Source organism: Falco punctatus (genome assembly GCF_963210335.1).
Source record: "Falco punctatus genome assembly, chromosome: 5".
In the NCBI taxonomy this organism is placed as follows: domain Eukaryota; kingdom Metazoa; phylum Chordata; class Aves; order Falconiformes; family Falconidae; genus Falco; species Falco punctatus.
In genome coordinates, this window is record NC_137584.1 from 38803822 (window position 1) to 38825878 (window position 22057).

The 22057-nt window shown below is 44.6% G+C and overlaps 1 protein-coding gene across 20 annotated transcripts in view; it reads right to left on the reverse strand.

Annotated features, from left to right (window-relative positions):
- AFDN (afadin, adherens junction formation factor) overlaps positions 1 to 21667 on the reverse strand; it is a 168868-nt gene extending 147201 nt beyond the window's left edge. For 7 of the 20 annotated variants that reach the window (XM_080388966.1, XM_080388964.1, XM_080388965.1 and 4 more), the window contains exon 1: positions 1 to 21663. This exon is cut by the window's left edge and continues 17597 nt beyond it. The gene's annotated coding sequence lies outside the window, so the exon portion shown is untranslated. The other 13 variants (XM_080388958.1, XM_080388961.1, XM_080388948.1 and 10 more) reach the window with 5 other exon arrangements.
- Between the last annotated feature and the right edge of the window lie 390 nt (positions 21668 to 22057).

Genomic DNA, 22057 nt, shown 5'->3' on the forward strand with positions numbered 1-22057 from the left:
GCCATGCAGATCCCTGAGCTGCTCATGCAACAGTCCCTCCACTGCTGCCATTCACAACGGAATGTCTTGAGCAAACCAAAATTGGTGAGGGTTTGCTTTCTGCTGCTCAGCTGGAAATCACAGCAGCTCATCCCCGATTCAGGAATGGCGGACATGGGGAAGACACCTAAAGCATCATTGTTTCAGGCTTCATTCCTCAGGACAGGCCACCCATAAACCAGAGACTGAGGCCCATTGTCCTGACTCTGCTATGGCAACAGTGATGTCTGGCGGAGAGCTGGCAAGAAACAGAGGGTAAGAAACTCTTCGAGGGAATTGTGAAGTGAACATGAACCGAAGACCTCGATGAATCTTAACCTGAAGAAAGAGTCTGCAGGTAAGTCTGCAGCTGCTGGATTAAACAAGAAAGACCCTGTACGTAGGGGAAGCCTTGCAGCGGACTGCCTGTCCCCTAAAGCAAACGAGCTTGGACAGCTTCCCCTTGCTCGCTCAGGCAGAGCCGTATGTGAGCACAAGCACATGTGTGTTCAGTGGCCTCAGCTCCTACAGTGTGATATAGTATAGGGCTGGACGAGAAGAACTAGATCCAACAGAGTTCAGGTGGCTAAAACCAGAGTGTTGCATGTTCTCTTGCATATAAACCCAAGTTTAGGGGCTTAGTCGCCTGGAGAGAGCATGGAAAAGGGTAAGTGACACAGAACAGGATGCAAACAGACCTTGTGATGAATGAGGTGGTGCCCAACCATGGTGTGCTGCTGCCAAGCGTCCCCATAGAGAAAGACTGGATGCAGCTGCCTTTGTGCGTTCTTTCAAAAACATCACTGTGCTTGATCTTGTATCTAAACATTGATGGGGAGTGTGCATCTCCTGTGTGTATAGCAAGTTAGTGGCTAAGGAAGCTATGAAAAGACAGAAGTCTTCACACAGCCAGGGGCTTGCAAACACAAAAGCAAATGCATTGCATTACACTTAAAGGAAAATTGCTCAGTACTTTTGCATTGGCATGATATTATGTCAAAACCTTGTAATTTGGGGTGTTAATACACAAGTATTCCTTTAATTTTATATCTTTGTTGCTAATTTCTGGGATGAAGACTAGGGGAGTGCTTCTGGCCCACTTTAGAAATTCTGAATACCATCTGTATTCCAAGATATCTAATCAAAGACTGTTCATTAGATGCACTAAGGAAGTGTTAGTATTTTACAGAAATTGTTGCACTGAAGTGACAGGCAGGGCACACTCCTATTTTTTGGTCCCCATATGTCAGCTGCTTTAAGCAGCAGGCAGGGACTAGGAGGTTCCCAGAGGTTCCTTTCAGCCTCAACAGTTCCACAGTTCTGTGACTTGGTGATTTTATGCATAAAACGGTTGAACGAAAAGCTGTCTTCCCGCTATGTTTCATTTTAACTTTAATCCATTTGGACAACAGGATTTGCTTCTGAACTGACAGTAAAATGGAGATGCTGATATAAAAAGAAACACAGACAGAATACTCTCACAAATTCTGAAGAGGGCGGAAATGAGAGAAATCACAGTTGCATCACTTTCACCAAAAGGGGAAGTAAAAACCACAGGGGAAACCATCAAAACCAACTGTGTCACATCTTCCTGAATGTCACTGTTAGCTCTCTTACAGTGAGTCGCTGGAACAGTATTTATTTCAACTGATTACCTGTTGGAAGACAGCTGTCAAATACAAACGTCCACAAACTATCTTTTGTTTATGGTGGATGCATCTTCTCTCCTGGTCAATGCCTAAATTCTACCAGTTTGATTAAAAAAAAAAAAAAAAACAACCCACAAAACAAAACCCAAAAAAAAGCAATTACCTTTTTCAATTAAAGGAAGATAAAAATGAAGATAAAGGAAACGTAATTTAAAGCACCTTTGTATCACACCTGAATTCAGCCATAAGTCTTTTCTCTCTGGAGAATTTTTCATTTCCCTCTGATGTTAAACCATAAGAATTATGAGTCATGTTTGATCAAGTTTAATTTGTTAAAACTGAGACTCTGAAACTGAAATTTCTATCACCGTATCTTCTGAGACCAGTTTAAAAGATGAGGCTTCGGTTCCCTTGTTACCCTTTGCCTGCTGCCGACAGAGGGGTGAGTGCCAAATTCCTCAGCATCACACCAGTGCCTGCTGGGTGTGCTGGGCTGTGCGGGTGAGCCAGGGGTCCCCAGCCTGCAGCCACCCTCACCAGCCCCTACACTGAAACCAGCAGGACCCGCCTGGCCTGAGCAGCCCTGTGGGCACCACGCTGTCGCCCCCGTGCCGGGACCCCCAGGGCATCAGGGAGGTGCGGGGTTGGTGCAGGGAGGCTTTGCTTTTCCCCTGCTGCTCAAGATCGCCTCGGCACCTGCCCTGGCGTCTCTCGTGGCTTTCCCTTCCCCACACCCTTCGTTTCAGCAGCGCCCCCATGACATTTCTTCATTAGATACATTTTTTTCCAGCAAATTAACTGAAAACTGTGCTGTTCATTTGTGTTTTTTCTGGCCTGTGCTGGGTGAGAGGAACAGCTTCAATTTTTTCATCTAAAAATACACCTGAAGCATTGCCTTGCAGCTGCGTGCCAGCGTGTGCAGTGCCTATGGACAGAGGAAAACTCTCGGCTCTCTCCTTGGTCACCTGCAGGTACGTGCTTGAGACCTGTGAATGTGTTTCCCCACCTGGAACTGATATCTTTAAGCTTCTGCAACAGGAGTGAATCTTCACCTGGTCTACTTTCATCATGGGTCTAAAGGAGGAGTGAAATGTGCATGGGCTGGAGCTGGGAGCACTCTGCCTACCACCGCACCATCACCGCTCTGCGCAGGTCAGTGCCTGACCCCGCTGGCTTCGGATAATAGCATATGAACGGGGAAGGTGGGTAGATCTGCTACCTCTGGTCAAAATGCATCTTCTGGAAAGTCACCATCACAGTCACAGGGATGGGATGGATGAAGCAACACTGTGCTGAGAGATGAATGCCTCCAGGAGGAGGAACAGCTTAGATAGAAATCTGCCAGTCCTTTTAATGTGGCATCTATATAGCACTTCTTGTCGACACATCTCAAAGTGCTTCCCTGCCTTTGATTCCAGATCCTTGTCTGCTTTTTTTTTTTTTTTTTTTTTTTCACACCTTGCTATCAACCCTCCACTAAAGGATGATCTGCACTATGATGATTTCAAAACACAGACTATTTTTAAAGGTTCAGCTTGGAGAGCAATAGAGCTCCTTCTAAGACATACAGGAGTGCAAGGCTCGGAGTTATTAAAATGAGCCTTCTTTTTCTGATTTTGGTCTAGCATTCTGAGTGTCCTTGATAGCCTTCCTCTGAGGTCTGTAATGTCGCTGTGCCTGGGCAGGAGCCAAAGGGGAGCACTGAGGGTCAGCTGCCTGCACCCTTTTCTCCTGCCTGTGAAAATACATCCACACAGAGCATTGCTGTGGGGCCAGCCACCGCCTGGGAAGGGGATGCATTCCGGCTACCAAGTATGCCTGAGAGGGTGTAAGGCAGGCAAGGAGGGGCACAAACCTCCCCAGTGCTGACCCATGAGATGCCTAAGTGTCTGGGACATATCTGAACGTGCTGTCCCCAGTGTCCCTCTCAGGCTCCAGCTCTGGCTCACCGTACCCTGCTGTGTGGAGGTACCTCCTTCCACATGCTGAGGAGCAGTGCTAAGATGGGGGTGCTGTTCTCAGGCTGCATTCTGGCTCAACTCATGTCAAGTACAGCAGGACATACTGGACGCTTAGGGCTCTCAGCGGGTGCAGTGGATATCCTCCAGCATGCTGCTGCCCACAGTCCCACGGGCCATCACCTGCTAAGCTTAAGCACGTGCACTATTGCCACATAGAAGACTATTCACACACACCAGCAAGAGGGTCACTGTCCAACACACAAGATATCTGCTCATTTGTATGTTTTTTCACTGGGTCTTGTGCCCCTACACCGGTAGCCACAGTGTAGATCAGCTGAGGGGTTTTGCAAACACTCCGGCTCCAGAGCGCAGCTGCTGTCTGTCTTATTCCTTGTGCTGGAGGAAAGCCGGCTTTCAACTCCTGCCTTTTATCACTCTCATCTCCTTCATCTGGTGCACGGTGACGTGCGCATCTCCTGAGCAGCTCCTGAGGACGGGCTCCGGACTGTGTATTGCTCAGGCGTGGGCTCAGGTCCTTGCCGTTCCCTGGGCTGTGCTCGGTGCCAGCCCATCTGTTCCTGCTCCTGGGAGCTGCTGTGGGCAGCAGGGGCAGGGAGTGAGGACAGCCCCCCCCTCCCCCTCCCCCAAACAGAGGACAGAGAGGGCAAAGGCAGGTGGTGGTGAGAAGGGAGACTGGCAGGCCCGAGTTTCACCAATACCATGGTGAAAACCACGTTCATGATGCAGGAAGGCAGGGAGGTAACAGGAGGAAAAGGGCAGACACTGGCAGAGGGAGAGATGGGGGAGCAGGGGCAAAGGGGAGGCAAAAAAGACAGGAGAGGGAAAGAGAAAAGTTGGTGAGAAGGAAGGTAACAGTAAATAGTATGGTGAAATAAGTAAGTGGCAATTAATAACTATCTGCTCAGGGTACTGGGCAAAGGATGATGAACTTGCTATCAGTTAAAGGCTGTGAACAAGCTATCTATTAGAGCCAACCAGCCAGCACACAGTCAATAACAATGCAGAATTGGAAGATGGAGAATAATACTAATAGAAGACAGACAGCATACGTTGTCCTCTTGGTGCGATGCTCCTAGAAGGACCCTAGACTGTAGACACTGCATGTGTCTGGAAGTCACAGACACACAAGAAGAGGAAGCGTGCTGATGGAGTACTTCTGCACATCAAAGAAGTGTAAAACCGGAATGACTGTCAGGATCCTCATAGAGATTCTCTATCAGATTTCAGAAGTGCTTTGAATTCATGCCATGCCTTGAGGAGGAAGACAGAGAGCTGCCCATACACTTTTCTCCCTCTGGAAGACATTGGCAGGGAAGAGTCTGGAGTGCTTTGTGGCAAAAAGGTAATTCTGATAAATGGCTGGATGGTGGCTGGGATTTCAAGACTCTCCTCCATGTGCCCAATACATCTGCAGAGAATTGCAACCATTTTCTTTACTACTCTTGCCCACAAAAAAATGTTCAGATCTTCCATATAAAATCAATCAAACTGACACTGGACAAGAAAGCACAGCCTAGATTTTCCTGTAACCACATCATTCCCCCACCTCTTCCCTGAAAGTGCTGGCATGCATTCCCCAGGACTCTTTCTGAGTTTGGATCTAGGAGTCCCTCATAGCACACAGGAAGGACATAATTAGTCTGAGATGAAATATCTGCTGTCCTGGTTTTGGTTAAACGATGACACTGCTGATCAAGATAAAATACAGGTCATCACTAATACAAGAAAAATTACAAAATCGTCTGCAGAAAATTTTTTTAGTTACAAATTTTACCCAGAGGGCCTGACCTGACTGCCTGATACACATCTTTGAAATGAGCGATGGCATCCTATCCCATTTTAGCTTTAATCTGTAACTCTGCTGGATTGCTGCCATGGTCACAGAAGTGTGCTAGGTGGCATATGCATGTCTGTTGCACTATCTCCCAAAATGTGTAAAAAGACATTTTATAGAACACGCCAATAACAGCCCTCCATCCTGTGCCATCCTGTCCTCCCAGCCAGCCCTTCCATGCTGTGCGGTTTGCTTGCAGCCTTCACGAGCGTGCTGGCCCAGAGGCAGGCACTTGAGCACAGCGCACCCACCTCCTCCCACCCCTCTGTGCACTGAGCCTTGCCAGATGTACTGTGCCTCATAAGGAATAAGGAAGGGATGGGCTGTATTATCCAAGGAGGGGAAGAAAAATCAATCTGATGAGCAATTTGCCAGAGGAGCCATAACACATAGCCATGTCCTAGAGAAGAGCAAACCTTTGCAGAAGGGAGCAGCAGCAGTCTTCTCACAGCGTGGTTTCCTTGCACAACCTATTCCAGCTCATCCAGGTGGTGGGGAGAGTGAAGGCTAGCTTGAGCTTTTCTTGTGTGCCATTCACATTGCATAACTGCTTTGTATCTTGTGCATGCTCACAGGAGTGCTTGTCTTTAGTTTGTTGACTTCTGAAGTGCTGAGAAATGCTGCCTGACTGCTGAGCTGTCTGTGGCAAAGAGGCTGTGCTGTCAGGCTCTAGGATGCTGTAATGTTCTTTATCATGATGTGCCCTTGAAGATGCACAGAACAGCTACTGCTGAACAGCTTCTCAAGACCCCAGCTCACAGGAGTCACAGCGTTTATGCCTCACCACCTGCTCTGCCTGACTCTGGGTCAGCAGCGTGCTTTGGCGTTTTACACTGAGCAACTTGATCAAAACAGAAAGCCTGAAATGATGCTGTGCAAGTTGGCAGCATAGCTGCTGCTGTCCACAAGTGCCAGCTGGGATGATGCAAGGTGTACTGGGCAGGAAAAATGCAGCCACCTTTTTGTTTGCTGCTGTGCCACAGAGTTAAGTTCACCTGAAGGGACATTGGTCCCATGCTACATGGCAGACCTGGAGGCTCCCAGCATGGGTACCATTCAGCACCCTGAGAAAATAACACTAGAAGCTGTGACAGAAAGGGAGAAAATGTGGTCTCTGCCTCCCAGGCTGCTGAAAAACTGAACCTCCCAAGCACTGTATGGCATGGGAGAGCTATAGGGTGCTCTCTAGTCATTTTGATATCCCACTGTTTGTGAATAATTAAAAGCAAAAGGAGCAGATCCTTTTTTTCTGCTCCATATGGCTGATAACAAATGTTTTTCTTGCTTTTGGGGAAAGGTGAAAAACTTAACTTCTCCTTGAATCCATAGGTTTTTTTCTGTTGGTGACTAGACCTTTGAATGTGTGGCCAAGGAAAAAAGAAGTGGGGGTTTGTTTCCTGTTGTACTGTGGAGCTCTATGATAGCATATTGCTCATGAGTTATGTCTAAGGTGCAAGAAAATACTTAGGTGTTAGTAAAGCAGACTGCAGTTCTGGTTACAGCTGCTTGGTGGATGGAAGACTGCAGGAGCACGGAGAAAATAGGAGAAGGCTGTGACCCAGGAATTAGGGGCTCCTTTCCGGTGGCAAAGAGAGAAAACAGAAAGGGGCAGTCAGTGGTCCAGCACAGGGAGCTGAAGGGCCAGAGCATGACCTCGAGTGGAAAATACAGCCCTGCAAAGAGTTACCATTTTTTGGATTATATTCTCTTCCAGAGTCCCTCAGAACAGGGGGAGAAAGAAGGAAAAAGAAATAATTCTGTTTTCCCTATTAGAGCCTTGGTACGTCTCCGCAGACAGCATCGTCCTCCTTCTTGGCAGTCAGATCTTTTTTCTCTCCCAATAAAAGAGCCTCTGGAGAGCAACTAAGATGAACAACTTCACTAGAGCAGCTTAGGACAGCACGTGCCGCCCTACATGGCCAGATCGATCTGAACTTCTGCCCCCTTCCATGCGCATGAGTTCATATTTTGGCAAGTCCGTAGAGTTTCTAAACAATTGTATGTTTAGTTTACTGGTACGAAAGGGGAAGCCACTCCAGACAAGTAAATATGACACAGAGATAAGTTTCTTGAGAAATTAAGGTCTCAATGAATACAGAAATATACAAAGGATGTATAAATAAATGACATCTATAAATAGTATACTTAGTGTACTGTTATTCATGCTAGCTTTCTTCTCCAGTTAATACTTAAAAGAAAGTCACTCCATAAGAATATCTTCCTTAAGTGTATTCAAGATGACCAACATGATGGCTTTAAGGAGTTAGAATGGACATCAAAATGATGATGCTTCACTACAGTAAAAATAAATATTCTTGTTTAATGTCTCTCATTTTAATTTAATGCATTCTGACAAGTTATGAGTCTTGTTCATGATAAACCAAGAATCTGTCCTGTTTTCCTCTTATTGTTAGCATGAGCAACCTCGGTTCCCAGCATAGTTCTGCTTCTTTCACTGACCTCAATACCAGAGCCCACGGTTACTGCAGGGGCAAACAAGAAAGGAGCAACCAAAAGAAGCTGCAGCCCCTCTGTGCTTTTCTGCCACTCCGTTAGGAAGCCCTGCTCAGAGACATTCCTGTTATTTTGTCTCGTTCTTGGAATAGAATATGGAGAAGAAACATCTGTGTATTCTAATGCCCTGTAGTCCTGCTGTGTAGGTCTCGCTGGTCTATTTTACATGTGGATGGTGTGTACTCACAGTGGTTGTGCTCACAGTGCTCCTCTGCAATAGGAGCCACAATTGTGCAGACAGTAACGCTGAGGCACAGAAACCTTCACGGGTCATTTCAAAGAGGACTGTAATGCCCAAGGGATGAGGCCAGCAATGAGCACCTGCAATGTTTCATGTTTTGAGTTCCAGTTTGAGAAAGACAGTCCAAACTTCAGAAAAAAATAAGCACTCACTTCCTGACAAACAAGGTCTTCAGAGTCCTTTAAAGTGGATGCTCCAAATACAAGACAGCCAAAATCACTAGCCAGTGTTGCAAATCCTTCTACCTTGCGAGACTGCAGCTATCATTTACCTTAAAAAAAAAAAAAAGAAACAGAATTTCATTCATATTAAGAAGCTTATGATGTCACACGTGAAATGTCAACAGATAGCAACTTAGACTAATCCCTAAAAGATGACCTACTTGAAGGTGTTTGACAGACAGGGCAGTCTCTCTATACTGCATCAATGAATGACATTTTTATGAAGCTGGATTTTAAATGCATTAGATTTTGTACTAACCAGCTGATTTACTGTTGGATCAAACTTTGATTTCCTAGTCTAACTTTTAAGACAGCGTTAAAAACAGAGCATATTCTTTCTCCATAAACTGCCTGCAACCTGAAGCTTTCACATTCCTTTAATTCATTTTTATCTGATCTGCTCTCTTTTATTGCCATAGATATGAAGTTAGAATTTTCTTATAATTGCTTTTCTTTCCATGGAGGTCTGACTCCCTCTGGATCAAGGGCTTGCTTCCCTACAATCAAGGGTGTGCTAGCCACAGACTCTGGTGGGAGCAGAAGTATAACCTTAACAGACATAGATCAAAATTACAATGCAACATATATCATCTGGATAATTTTAGGGAAAAAGAAAATTCCATCCAGTCTAGACCTTTCAAATAAACAAGGAGGGTTTTTTTTTCTCCCAGCAGAGGTATTTTTCCACATGGCACCGAACCCAAGAGGTTGGAGATTACTTCAAGATAATAAAGATGTTGGCTGAGCAAAATTCACCCCTGCCCAGAAGGCCATCCCAAGGTCTGGAATGATCTATAGGCTTTGTGCTGACCCCTGGCACAGAAGCACTTTTCACCGTCTATGGGAATAAAATGGGCAGGCTCGCCTACGCCAGGGCTAGGCAAGGGCAGGGGCCAAGAGTGGTTGTACTGACAGGCCGTTCATTTCATGCTCTTGTCTCCTTAATTCCCTTGTTTCATCAGTGCTTTTTGGCTTAAAGAAAATATTTCCTGGACGCGCCTTTAAGAAGTCTGCCAAGTAAAAGAGATTTGGTCGGGAATGGTTGCAGAGAGCCCCTGGAGGTGCGGGGAGAGGGCCCCTCAACCCTGTGAGTGCAACCTGAGTGCAGCTGGATGGGATGCGCTGGAAATGGACCATCACTGCATCACCCTGACACGCTCCTACCCTGCTGGGGTGGAGAAGGACTAGCCCTTGTTTGGCTGCAGGTTATTGGGTATGGAAACCTGTGCCTCCCTGTGCCAGCTGGTGTGGAGAGACCTCAGGGAGGCTGGACCCAGGACCAGATAGAGCCACTGATGATTTAGTTAAAATGGAAAAAGTTGGTGAAAAAAATAGTGCTAAGTTAATGGGGCCAGCACTGCCAAATTAGGAGCTTCCAAATGGCAAGGTCATTTTCGAAATGTTTATGTGACAATGCTATATAACTAGCATATTTTATAGCATTAAAAAACCCCAAACAGTCACAATAAAGAGGATCCAGTAAATAAAACGTAATTCGTATGTGCAAAACCGCTATATTGACAATGACTACTTAGAAGACCTACTTTGTATTCAGGGACAGCTCCCATACTTTAGTGAGAAGCTGAGGATGTACACAAACTTTGCAATGTGGAGTCAGATTTATGCAGGTTTAATTTCTCGCCTGTGTCTGTTGGTTTCAATCAAAACTCAAAAGCAAGTGAGAGCGGATGTGATCTCTTCTTAAAATGCAGGAGGAGTACAGAAAAAAGAGGCCTTCTGGAACGTTACTAGCTGTTCTCCACCTCCGCAAAGGGAGAACACTTTTTATTACACATCACTACTACATTTTTCAATAAAAGAAAAGCCTGGCACGTTTGTGAATGGTATGTATATTTTATTGATCTTATTCACTCACTGTGGATCTGATAGAAATAACTTTTTTACCTAAAAGAAGAAAAGAAAAATTGAAACACTGGATAAGCAATTGTCAGGAAAATTAGGACTTTCGTACTTATCACGTTAAACTAAGGGTCTTTACTGTGATATGCAGTTATCAGGGCAGTCTTACCTGCACCTAGTTGGATCTCACACATTTTCTACTGGCAATGTATTAATATTTTACAGGTAGTTTGCTGCATACAAAGGAATAAAACAAATGGGGGCCAGCAAATCTTGTAAGCTTGTAATAGCAGAAAGCTCAATAGAGCTTGCGGTGGACACAAAATCTGGATGAGAAAACAAAGCAGCCTATTTATTACAGCACTACAATTATCCAGGCTGCAGGATCAATTTTAGATGGGCTAGCTGGTTATTTTCCTTAGGTCTTCGCTTAATCCTTGGTTTGACTTTCTGTGGTATGAACTCTGACTGCTCAAATGAGCCAGGGAAAACCTGCTTACCGCCTGTGATGGTCTGTGCTTCGGGAGACCATCACCCCCGGCACACTCTTACTACTGCAGGCACAGTCAAGAGGAGGGCGCGGATTATTTTCCCTCTTTTAAAATTGCAGTGTAATTTGTGGAGGGAGAAATCATTATGACCTTGTGTGAACTGGAATTTTACTGACACCTCTTATTTTGGGAACAACGGGGAAGACTGTGCTGGCAATTTTGCTTGACTGCAGAATTGTGTTCACCTTTGAGTCTTCTTCAGAAGAGATGCCTTTTGGTTTGCTTTGCTTTGCCAGTGTTACCTTATGGCTAACAAATATACAAAGATTCAAGCGTGGGCAGTGATATACTATTTTTTAATCCTTTTTACTAACAAAAGTCTCTTGTAAGAGATAGGAAGCAAATATATTTTTTAATTGCACGCTTTGATCTAAATAACTATGCAAATTTGGCTTTGTTATGGTTTATGTTTCCAATGTAAGAGCTAGGGGTTTATGTGCTCTCACGCATACTGCCACAATTTTACTTATCTTGGGGGGTTTTATGTATATACACACTCATATACACACACATATATAGGGCACATATATATGCATGTGTATATACACACATGTAAATGCACAGGACAGCGGCAATGTGATCTACTCTTCCTCAAAATATTTATTAACTTTGTAAGTTGTTAAATGAAGACAGAAAAAGCATGCTTTAAGAAAGAATGTGAAATTACTCAGACTTAGCGTTGTGCCCAAGTTTGGGCTAGTCATCTTAGAAAAAAACCCATAGTTTTTGCTGAAGAGACTGATTTTTCAAAAAATTATTACTTGAGCTGGGAACTAGTTAATGAAACCTTCCTCTAAGCTTTCCCAGTGTCTGAAACCTAGGTCAGGACAGAATGAAAACTGAAAGTCATTACTCTTTGGGGTGGAGCCAAGATCAGAAATGTTACTCACATCTCTACTTGCAGCAAACTGCATGAATTATGGCCGGGAGTGAGCCCCTAAGGACATTCTGCATTTTTTAATTCTCTCAGCCCCTGTCCTCTCTGAACAGGCACAAGCTTTGCAAACCAGAGGGCAGAACCATGCTGCAAAATTTATCAGTGATGAAGTTTTGTAGGCAGAACAAAGGGTGCTAGAATATAATTTTTTTTAATATACATGTGTACATACACACACACATAAATAATATTTATATGTATGTAAAAATAAAAGTGACTTCAAAACCAAGCTTTGCATGGAAACATGAAAGACATTCCAGGGGACATTACAGTGCAGTTTCTTAGGTAGTTGTGGGAATCTTTTCTAAAAAAAAAAAAAAAATCCAGGGATTTCACAATTAACACTTGGACAGATGGATATGGAAGAAAAGAGGCAGAAAAAATTTGCAAAAGAAAGGGACTAGAACTTGTTTTATTGACCTGCTTTGCTGTTTGCTTCCAGTAGCTGCTTTATTGCTTGCTCTAAGATAAATGGCCTAAATGTTACAGGGTAGCAGGAGCCACTGTGTAACTAAGTTAGTTTTTAGGCCAATTTTTTATCTTACACTTCTTCAAAATAAAATTGTTTCCAGTAAAAATGCCAGCTGGCACATTCCATCCCAAGGAGTGATCTTGAAAGACACCTGACAGCAATCCACCTATGGCATTTTAAAGAGAGGGAGTTTTGAAATGTCCCTTTTCCAGGCTTTAAACACTAATGTTCTCGGCATATTATGTCTTACTCATGGTTTGATCTACAGGATGCCAGTTTTTGTTGACTTGGCTGGGCTATATTTTTTACAGTTGCCAGAAAAACATGGAGATGATTACAAAGACCTGGTGTGGTAACACCTCTCTAGTTGAAAGTACTAAGGCAAGAATTACCTGAGTGCTGGTCAGAGCACTGATAGTGAAGGCACAAGGTAGCTAGAGTAGAGGTACTTTGGAGAAAGCTCTGAGGAGAAGTGTGTACGTATCCAACAAAAGTCCATCTGAAGTGTGTAGACTGACCGCCAACTCCCACCTCTCAAAATGGCCAATACCAGCCTTTTACCTCTAGATGCTCTGCTGATTTTTTTTTGGACAGCTGGTCAGACAGACTGGCCTAACTGGATGCTGGCAAGCTGTCCTTCTTCTTCCTTTCTTTCTGTTTTTTTTTTTTTTTTTAATTATTATTATTATTTTTTAATTCTTTTCTACCTCTGCGTGATTAGCTTGAAAATTAACCGGTTTCATCAAGTCAGTGTCCTTGTTCCCTGAAGAGAATAGTCACTTAGATTTCCAAACATTTGGTTTTCTAGAGGATGGCTTGGTTTTATCATTCAATACCAGATTGCAAAGGGGTTTTTTTGTTGTTGAGGTGGGGTTGTTTTGTTGGTTTTTTTAAGGCTGCACTTCTAGTCCATCCATTTTATTTAATACTGCAGAAGTTTCCGATGAGTCCATGCCAGGTGTGCTGGTTGATTTTCTGCTCCTAAAACTTTCAGCAGCTGGGAAGATGGCAGCCTTGCAGCAGCAGCCTGACTCCATCTTTTGTGCAAGCATGCAATGAGTGGAGTCAAACAGAAGGGCGATGATCAATGAAAGGTTCACAGCAAAGTAAAGATAACCTAATATTTTTAACGTAAATGAGCCAGCAAAGATTACCCAGAAATGTATGGGTGAATGTCAACATGAAATCCCTCAAAGACTGATTTATTCTGGACTAAGGTGGAAACCCCCACATGTTGCTGGCAAATGTTCTTCATTTCTGCCAGGTTTTGGGCAATATGCAAGACTGAAGATTGTTTCAGAGACAATAACTGAGACCCAGACTCCTCAATAGGGTAAAGGTAATGAAGAATGCCTCAAACTGAAAATAAGTGGATTTCCTTGCCTCAGGAAAAGAAGAGCAGCCACACTGGATCAGATCAGGGGTCACCATGGCCTGACGTGTTGCTTTGGACAGGAGTCAGTGGCAGGTGCCTAGGGAGAATGCGAGAACAGGGCTTGCATACAGCAATATTTTCTTGGAATACTTTCCCATCTTCCAGTGATTTCTGTCTCTGGGTTTCCATGAAAAAGAGGAAGTGCATTTGTATTTAATAGTCCTCAGTGGAAAGTCCGTGGAAGAAAAATCACTTCTTAAGGCCCCTTTCCCCCACTGAAGGCATGCCATTACCCAGAGAATTGGACGTAATCTTTTGCTGCATACTTTTGTTCTCACAGTGGCTGGAACATTTGCAGTTCTTGGCAAGGGCCATTTACTTATTGGTGATTCAGCCTTCAGTAATCAGCATAATGGTGAAACTACACTGCGGCAGCTCAGGGATGAACTTGCAAATCCTACCGACATCTCCCTTCCTTGTCCATTTTCTTCCTTTTTATGAGATGGGAGGAACAATGTGAAGCCTTCTGACATTTAAATACATGATCTGATTAGTTATTTCTGAAAAACACCACCATGGAAAGAATGGTAAGAAGATGCTTGGTTCTTCCTATCAATCAGCTGTAGCAACTTTTTATCTCCTATTTTTTTCTAAGTTTTCATATTAATATTAAATCCCCTACTTTTAGCATTTAGATTAATTATCCGTTTAACAATTAACGTTTATATTACTGCATTTTGCTTAGGTTTTGGGTTTTGGGGGTGTGAGTTGTCTGATCCCCGCTTGTAAAACAGAAGTTTACTTATATGCAAAGGGCACAAAACAGTTATTTTGGATTGCCCCTGGGCCATGGTTCCACGAGTACAGAAATTAAATTTGGGGCATCTGGCACTGTGTCAAAAACATGACAGCCACAGGACGTTAAGCCATTTATCAGTCTAAGGAGAGTACCGATTCAGATGTGCTAACATTTGATAACATTTTCCCAGCAGATCGGCCAGGCTTGTTGTCTGTAGGCCTTTGACTGGACCTCCCACAGTCTTTTCTTGCCATCTGCGTGCCAAGGTCATGGTCTCTGGCTATTGCAACACTGCTCTGTAAGCAGGTTTGGACCCAGGGACTTCCTCTTTTTTGCACACTCATCAGGCATGAACTGTGCTCATATTTCTCCTTGCTTGCTGCCAACACTCCTCAGTTCCCAGTGGTGTAAGTGCCTGGACTCATTCATGCACAGCGTGAGCAGCGTGGCTCCACTGGACCCAAGTACAACTACTGGCAAGAGACATGTCCATGCACTCGGCTGTCCCTGGAAACCAGCAGAGTGGCAGCATGTGGTGGGTAACTCTTCCCTAAATACTTAGGCTGGACCCATTCATCAACAGGCAAGGGATCGGGAAATTTAACTTAACAGGATCTGAGTCAGCTCCGCCAGGTGTAAGGATGCAGCTATGTGTGAATTAATCCCTCTGCTTAACGTGATTTGGAAATATTTTGCTGGCCATAGTGCTGAGCTTCCCCCGAATACCTTTTGCAGGACCCCTGTGGAAACACACGTATGCTGTCCTTAAAATTGGAAGGCTGGTCCCTTGGGTTGCCACCTCCAAACATCCCCTCAACGCAAATGGGGTGATGTTCCTCAGTCATGCAAAGACAACCAAAAAAAGAGGGCAAATGCAACACCAGGTCATGATCGTGGTGCAAGCTGGCACAGACTCCCTGACGTACACAATTACTAACCTGGCAGAAATGCAGTTGAGGGCTTGTTTCTGATCTGGATTAAACTTGTACTGCCAGATGATCTGGTAGATACAGAACTGGTATTAATGAATGTTGAATCACAGACTTGGTGAACAATACCTAGGTCAAACTATGCACTCCAAACCCATATACTACTGCTGCTGCTGAAGGTACCCCCTTGTGCTACTCAATGAACTGATGATGAGATAGAAAACATTTTTGTCATTTATACAATCTCAGGCAAGAAAGGGGATGCAGGTAAGGGATATAAGAACAGTTAGAGTGGCAATTAGAACTAGTATTAGTCTGACTGACATACCTTGACATTAAATGCCTTGGAGAATTCAATCTGCCATTGAAAAGTGTGCTTTTCCATGTAAATCTGATTAAAAGCAGACAAGTGTCATGCATATGCCATTAGAAATGTGTAAGGATATCTCAGCAGGTCAAGGCTGACCCTGGTAGCAGCAGAACGACTGCATAGGTAGAATGTGACCATTGCCTTCAGGGAGCAGCAAAGTGGGAGGAAAACATATTCTGCATTAGAAGGAGGTGGGCTGCTATTTAAATTAACGGGAGAAGGTAGCTAGTGTTAGGTTAGCTTATGACAGCTAAGTGTGAGGCAGGACATACTCTGGTCATTCAAACCAGTGAAAGGATGGGAAGAAACAGCAATGGGCAAAGACCCTGCCCACCTTCTAGCATTTCGTAAGACATGCACTCCTCTCTGCTGGATGAGAAAAATCAGAGCTCACCCCCAAATTCCGCAAACCTGTTTTCTATTGCAAAGCCATAACAGTGACCCCCATCACGTGCTTGTGCATATATGCACAAGCCAGTATGTGGGCCTGGCAGCTTCTGTGCCTCTGGGGAAGCAATTGGCCTTGCTACCAGCAAGACCACTGCTAAAGTGAAGAGCACAGATCTTCTCAGAATGTCCTCTGGGTGAAGTGTGTGGTGTAATTCAGTAATGTGAGTGAAAAAGGGTGCGGGAACTTAAACATGTCTCAGACTCTGCTCTCCTCTTTTACAGCCCAGCAAGCTTTCCCCCAGGCTAGTGGGGTATTTGGCAAGTAGTGGCGTTCATGCATCACCTTGTTTATCATTACATTTAAATTCAGCTGGTTCAGCACAGTGCATATGTTTGCTTTTAAGCTCAACTGGTGCAAAATGCTCAGCATAACTGATGTGGTGGGTGTTAGGGCACAGAAAGCAACAAACTGGTCCAGACTCAAAGGGTGTTTAGATGTGTATAAAAAGAAGCAGGGCAAACCATTAAAAATGGAAATTACTTACAAGGTTGAATTCAAAGCACCACTTCTCTGGTAGTTAATTTTTTTCACCAAGTCACAGTGAAAAACGCATTAGGGTTCAAAATATCTATTATTGTACAAAAAATAAAGAGTTAAAGCTTGTAGCCATACCCCTTGAGAGGATATAATGCAGAAAGAATGGGTCTGGCTTAAACAGAGCAACTCTCCCAGGTGGGATACATATTCCTTGTCTACACTAACAACCTTGATACAGATGTCTTGGCAAGCCCTCCTCCTTCTTACAACTCTTTTTTTACAGTATTTTTACAGATGAAAAAGAGGTTGCCAGCAGGGAATGTCGCAGCATGTAGAGAACTAATTATAAGTGATAATAATCCAGCAGGCCTATACTAAGATTAAAATGTCTCATGGAATCGTTTTTGTCCTTGAAAGGTGGATGCTGGCTCTTTTGCAAAGTCTAACCTAGCAACGTGTAGCAAAAAAGCTCTCTTGCAAGTCCTGAAATTAAATGAACCATATTAACAAAAACACTTTCCCCTTAGCAAAGTGCCACAGGGCATCAGCTAACAGAGCTGCAGCAGTTTGCTCTGCAGACTTTCCACGCTGCTGGCAAAACTCAGAGATGGACCAGATCCCAGATGTTTCTGAAGGTTTTCCACAAGTGAAACTATGGCTTTCCAGTCTTTTGGCTAGCTGTGCTGTGAGGATGTTTTTGGCAGAGTGTACAGTCTAATCAAAGACAATGATCTTGGTGGCCTATGTATTTTATCTAAACCCATAATAATCCCTTCGCCACCTTGCCAGCTATTTGGGAGACAACAGGTAGTGGCTAAGTCTGCTGCCAAAATGCTCCTTGTGGCCAGGTATTGCACATGGGCGCAATCACCGTGGCAAGGTGGGTACCGTGCAGTAGCACAGCCTTTTCTGCATTGCCCAACACAACCCCCACCCTGTACAAGACCTACTTGCAGCATGGGAGGGCTGCACCCTCATGATTGCTCCTGGTAAGTCCTACCCTGCACGGTGGCAGGCTTAAGGGAAACATGGAGCAGCTGGCTCCAAGCCAGGGCAAGCAGCCAGGAGATCCCAGCACTGATCCCCTAGCTGCCGCTGACGTGACCTCCCTGTGTCTCCCTCTTGTTTCCTCTGAGGCAGGATACAGTTTGACCTTCCAAAAGCCATAGAAGGCTGCTGGAGATTGTAGCTGAAAACCGGCTTTGAAATGGTGATTTCCAGTTCCTGTTACCCTCGGCAGTACAGGACGATGGCAGGGTGGCACATGAGCTGCAGCTGGGGAGCAGAGCCTGCGGACCTCACACCAACACACCCTAAAGCTGCCCCCTGACCTGGGCAGGTGGGATTTCACATGCAGTCCAAAGCAGCGTGCTTCGAGGAGGGACCTGCCGCTGCTTCTCCTTGCCACGATGAGTCCACCAGGTATCGCTGCTCCCAGGTCTCTCAGGCCCTCTTGCCAGCAAGGCATTTATCTTACAGTTAATACAAGCAGCTGCTGATGGTTACACTGGGATTACGCATGTGGTTTTGTTTCTTGCTGAATGGGAGTCTTAATGCATTGTGGCGAAAACATTAAGGAAATTGAAGGCTTGGAAAATTCACTACTGTTATCTGACCAGACCAAAAATACAAAGGAAGTGTTTACCTCTTATTTTTTTTGCAGGTAATTAACAGATCCTGCTACATGATAACTTACACCTGAGCTATCACATGCAACACTGACCATTTTTCCCGTTAATTAAATACTGTAACGACAGATGACATTTAGCATAGATACATTTATTATATTTGGGACAAAACAATGTTTTTAGAGGAAGTATCTGGTATACTGGTTTGGGGGTGGTGATGAAACAGTGCTTAATAGTCCTGTTATCTAGCCTACTCATCGCGCAACAATCCAGCAGCAATTATCTAGTATTTTATGAGCTGCCGAACTTGCCGAGCCAGTCTCTCAGCACCCAGCTGGATGACAACAGGCTGAGAGTCATGAGGCCTGCCGGGATGTTGTCTCTCCTGTCCTGGCCAGGTGAGCAGCAGCCTCCCCAGGATAGGCTCTCCTTATGGAGGGTCCAGGCCATGCTGATGAAAAGCCATTTATCTTTCAGAGGCCAGAGACAGACTAAAAAACCCAGCCCCCCACAGCCTCAAAATGAGCGTGGACTTTTCTGAGGCTGTTTTCCTTTATCTTCTAATAAGCTTCTGCTCCTCAGTTCCAGTTGTATCCATTCCCCACATATTCATCCTGCATTCACCATTTTCTCACTGTCTTCAGACCCACTGGAGACATTGTGGGGGAAATGAACAGCAGGGAGTTCATTCTTTCTGGCTAAGCCTCATGCTTAGGCTGAGATGCCACAAGCATGAGCAACTAGAAAGAAATCCTGAAATCTAGATAGCTACTCAGTTGCAAGATCTAACATCCCCATTTACAAAAGGCGGGAGACACACCTAGAAGAGTTAATTTGGAAATAACAATAATAAAACAATGTGCCCTATACACCCTGTGTGAAGGGCAAAGGCAGGCTGAATGCTTAGGGGAAAAGTGGTTCTGAAACCAGCTGTTACTGTTGTTTTCCAAAAAAAGTCTCAACAGCAAAAGATTAACAAGCTATGGCAATTCTCAGGCGGCTCAAGGAGGTTGAGAACAGTGATATATTAAGGCTTCAGACTAGCAGAAATCTTGATGTTAACCCTGACGTTTCAACTTTCTGGTGTTCAGTGTTGTTCAGATCCACATTCTTCTGTCAGTGATGCAAGTGGTGCCTGCTTGCAAAGATCAGATCAATGGATGGCTCAGATTTTCAACCCAGCTTCACTAGGGGGGATGCTAGATCTCCCTACTGTCAGTCATTTTCATTCTCAAGTACTAGAATTTGGCATCTCCTGCCAGTACAAACTTTGTTTCTGGTGTAAATATAATTGACAGCTTTCCCTACATTAGCCCTTATATTGAAAACGGCAATGTGCGCTTCCTCATAAGCATTTTGGCTTTACTCACCCTTTACTCTCTGGGATAAAATATGTCCTCCTTCTACAAGTTGAGTGTGGAAATTTGCAGCCAGCAGGACAGGTCTGGGGGATTACTTTACAAGAAATTAATTCAGCTGCTTTCTGAGTTGCTAGAACAAGGAGCACGCAAAGCACATTTTTCTTTTATCAGGAAAGTTGGGTCTTCTTGTAAAGTTAGTTGGTGAGTTGCTGGATTTGGAAGCCACACTCATGCCAATGATTCCGTGGGGCAAGACGTGTGCTGTGGTCCTTACAGAGCCTTAGGGGTGCTGGGGCAGTTACCAACTCAGGGCCTCATTTAGTCCAGTCATTACTGCGTAACAGGCACGATGCATCCCAGGGTTTTTTGCTTGTGAACGCAGCAACTGTCCAAGGACTTCTGGGGGCAAGGCAGCCCTGAAAAGCACACTGTTGGTGTCAGAAACAGGCCTCCTCGGAAAGAAGACTGAGTCTGGAAGACATTATTTAAAATCCTGGAGTTATGAGGGATTGCCGAACAAGTTTCTCACTTGATGGAATAAAACCTGTAACTAAATTCCAATCTGGTTGGCTTTCTTCTCCTCACACCATTGTGCAAATACGTGATTACATGCCACCACCAAGGCTGTGCAGTTGCATACCTCTGAAATTGCCAAAGAGCTCAATTAGCTAACCCCATCATAATACACTTAGCACTGTTTGTTTTGCTTTTGCCTTTGCTTCTTGACTGAAAGGGTGAAGGAAGTTAAGCAAGCACTCCATGTATTAGTAGCTACCATCTCCAGTTCACAGATCTCAGGAGTTGAGGGTGCTTGGCTGTAACTGCAACACAAGCCTGAGGATTTGCCCCAGGTCCCCTGCAGTGTCACTGCGCATGGTGTGGGCTGTGGGCTGCGTGGGCTGGTGGCAGCTGTGGGCTTGCACGGCCACCTGCGCTTGCCCTCAGCTAAACCGGGGCTGCATTGAACCGGATGTGTAGCATGTCAGTCATGCTTGTCATTTTGTTAGGCTATTCACTAATAGCCCCTATATCTGCAGGTAGGGAGTCCTGGGTGGAAAAGAGGGTACAAAACACATGTGCAGAGTCTGTTAGGTCTCTCAAGCTTCTAGTACTTACCCCTTGCCAATATATATCTCGGCAGAATTTGGGGCAAACTGACCTGTATCACATGTGCTATACAGCTAATTGTAAATCAGAGGCATCCACAACACGTGGAACTTGCTGAGGAGGTCGAGGTCGGTTGGCCAGCATGCTCAGAGAAGGTCTGCCTTGTGCATCGTTGATGTAAGAGTGTGTGTGTGTGTGTATACAATGCCTTTGAAGTCAGTGTGAAGCTGTCTGATGAGAGAAAATTTATTTGACATCTGTGAAATCTGGAAAAATTCCAAATTCCTTTTTTTTATTTTCCTCATTTGAACAAAATTTCTATGCTGAAAAAGAAGGCATGCTCACATAAACCCAGACTTATGGGCCCTGAATTCCAAGTATTTAACTCTCCTGAAAGTGCTCGTGTTGGGGGGAAGACATTTTAGTATTTGACCTGGCTGCTCGCATGGAAAATGGAGAATTGTATTTGCTGAAGCTATTAAAAAAGTATTGTGCAGGCTACAGGTGCTTCTCTCACACACCTGTGCTGCTCTCTGCAAATCAAGTTGGTGGTGATGGATGCGTAATTGTGTTTGCAGATGTGTGTCTGACGGGATCTTGGAAGCCTTTGCTCAGGAACAAAAGGAGCAGCACCCAGCCCACTCCCCTTGGGCTGGCGTGGCTCTGCAGGGTGAATTTGAGAAAAACAACACTTCAGCCTTGTCTCAGCCCTGACAGTGATGGAGACAGCTGTATTACCTGCTTTGCATTCAGCAGCTTTGCCGGGCTATGACAGTTTGGGGAAATTTTAAGAGGTGGCTTTTGACTTGTCAAGCAAGCAGGGTTGGTGTGGGAAGGTGGGGCAGGCAGTGAGCATGCAGCCCTGCCGTACCCCAGAGGTGACCACTCTCCTCTCCTGCCCAAGTCCCAGCTCCAAGATCCTGATGCTGTCTTCCAGCACCCAGCCCACTCACTCACCCCACTCCTCCTCCTCCTCCTCCCAGCCCCACTGGCTGCTCCCGGCAGTTCTCTTGGCAATTTCTGGCATGCAGGCTGGTGACTGCAGACAGCCTGGGCAGGACTTCTTGGAGGGAGGGAGAGAAGTAGCCCAAGGCTACAGAAAATTAATCTGGTGCATTTACAAAATTAATCTGTTGTGTCAAGGCCAATATGATGATAGGCACTTTATATATATATATTATAAATATAAATATAAATAGAAATAGAAATAGAAATAGAAATATAATAGATATTTATAAATAAATATATATAATATATATATATTTATTTATTTATATATAA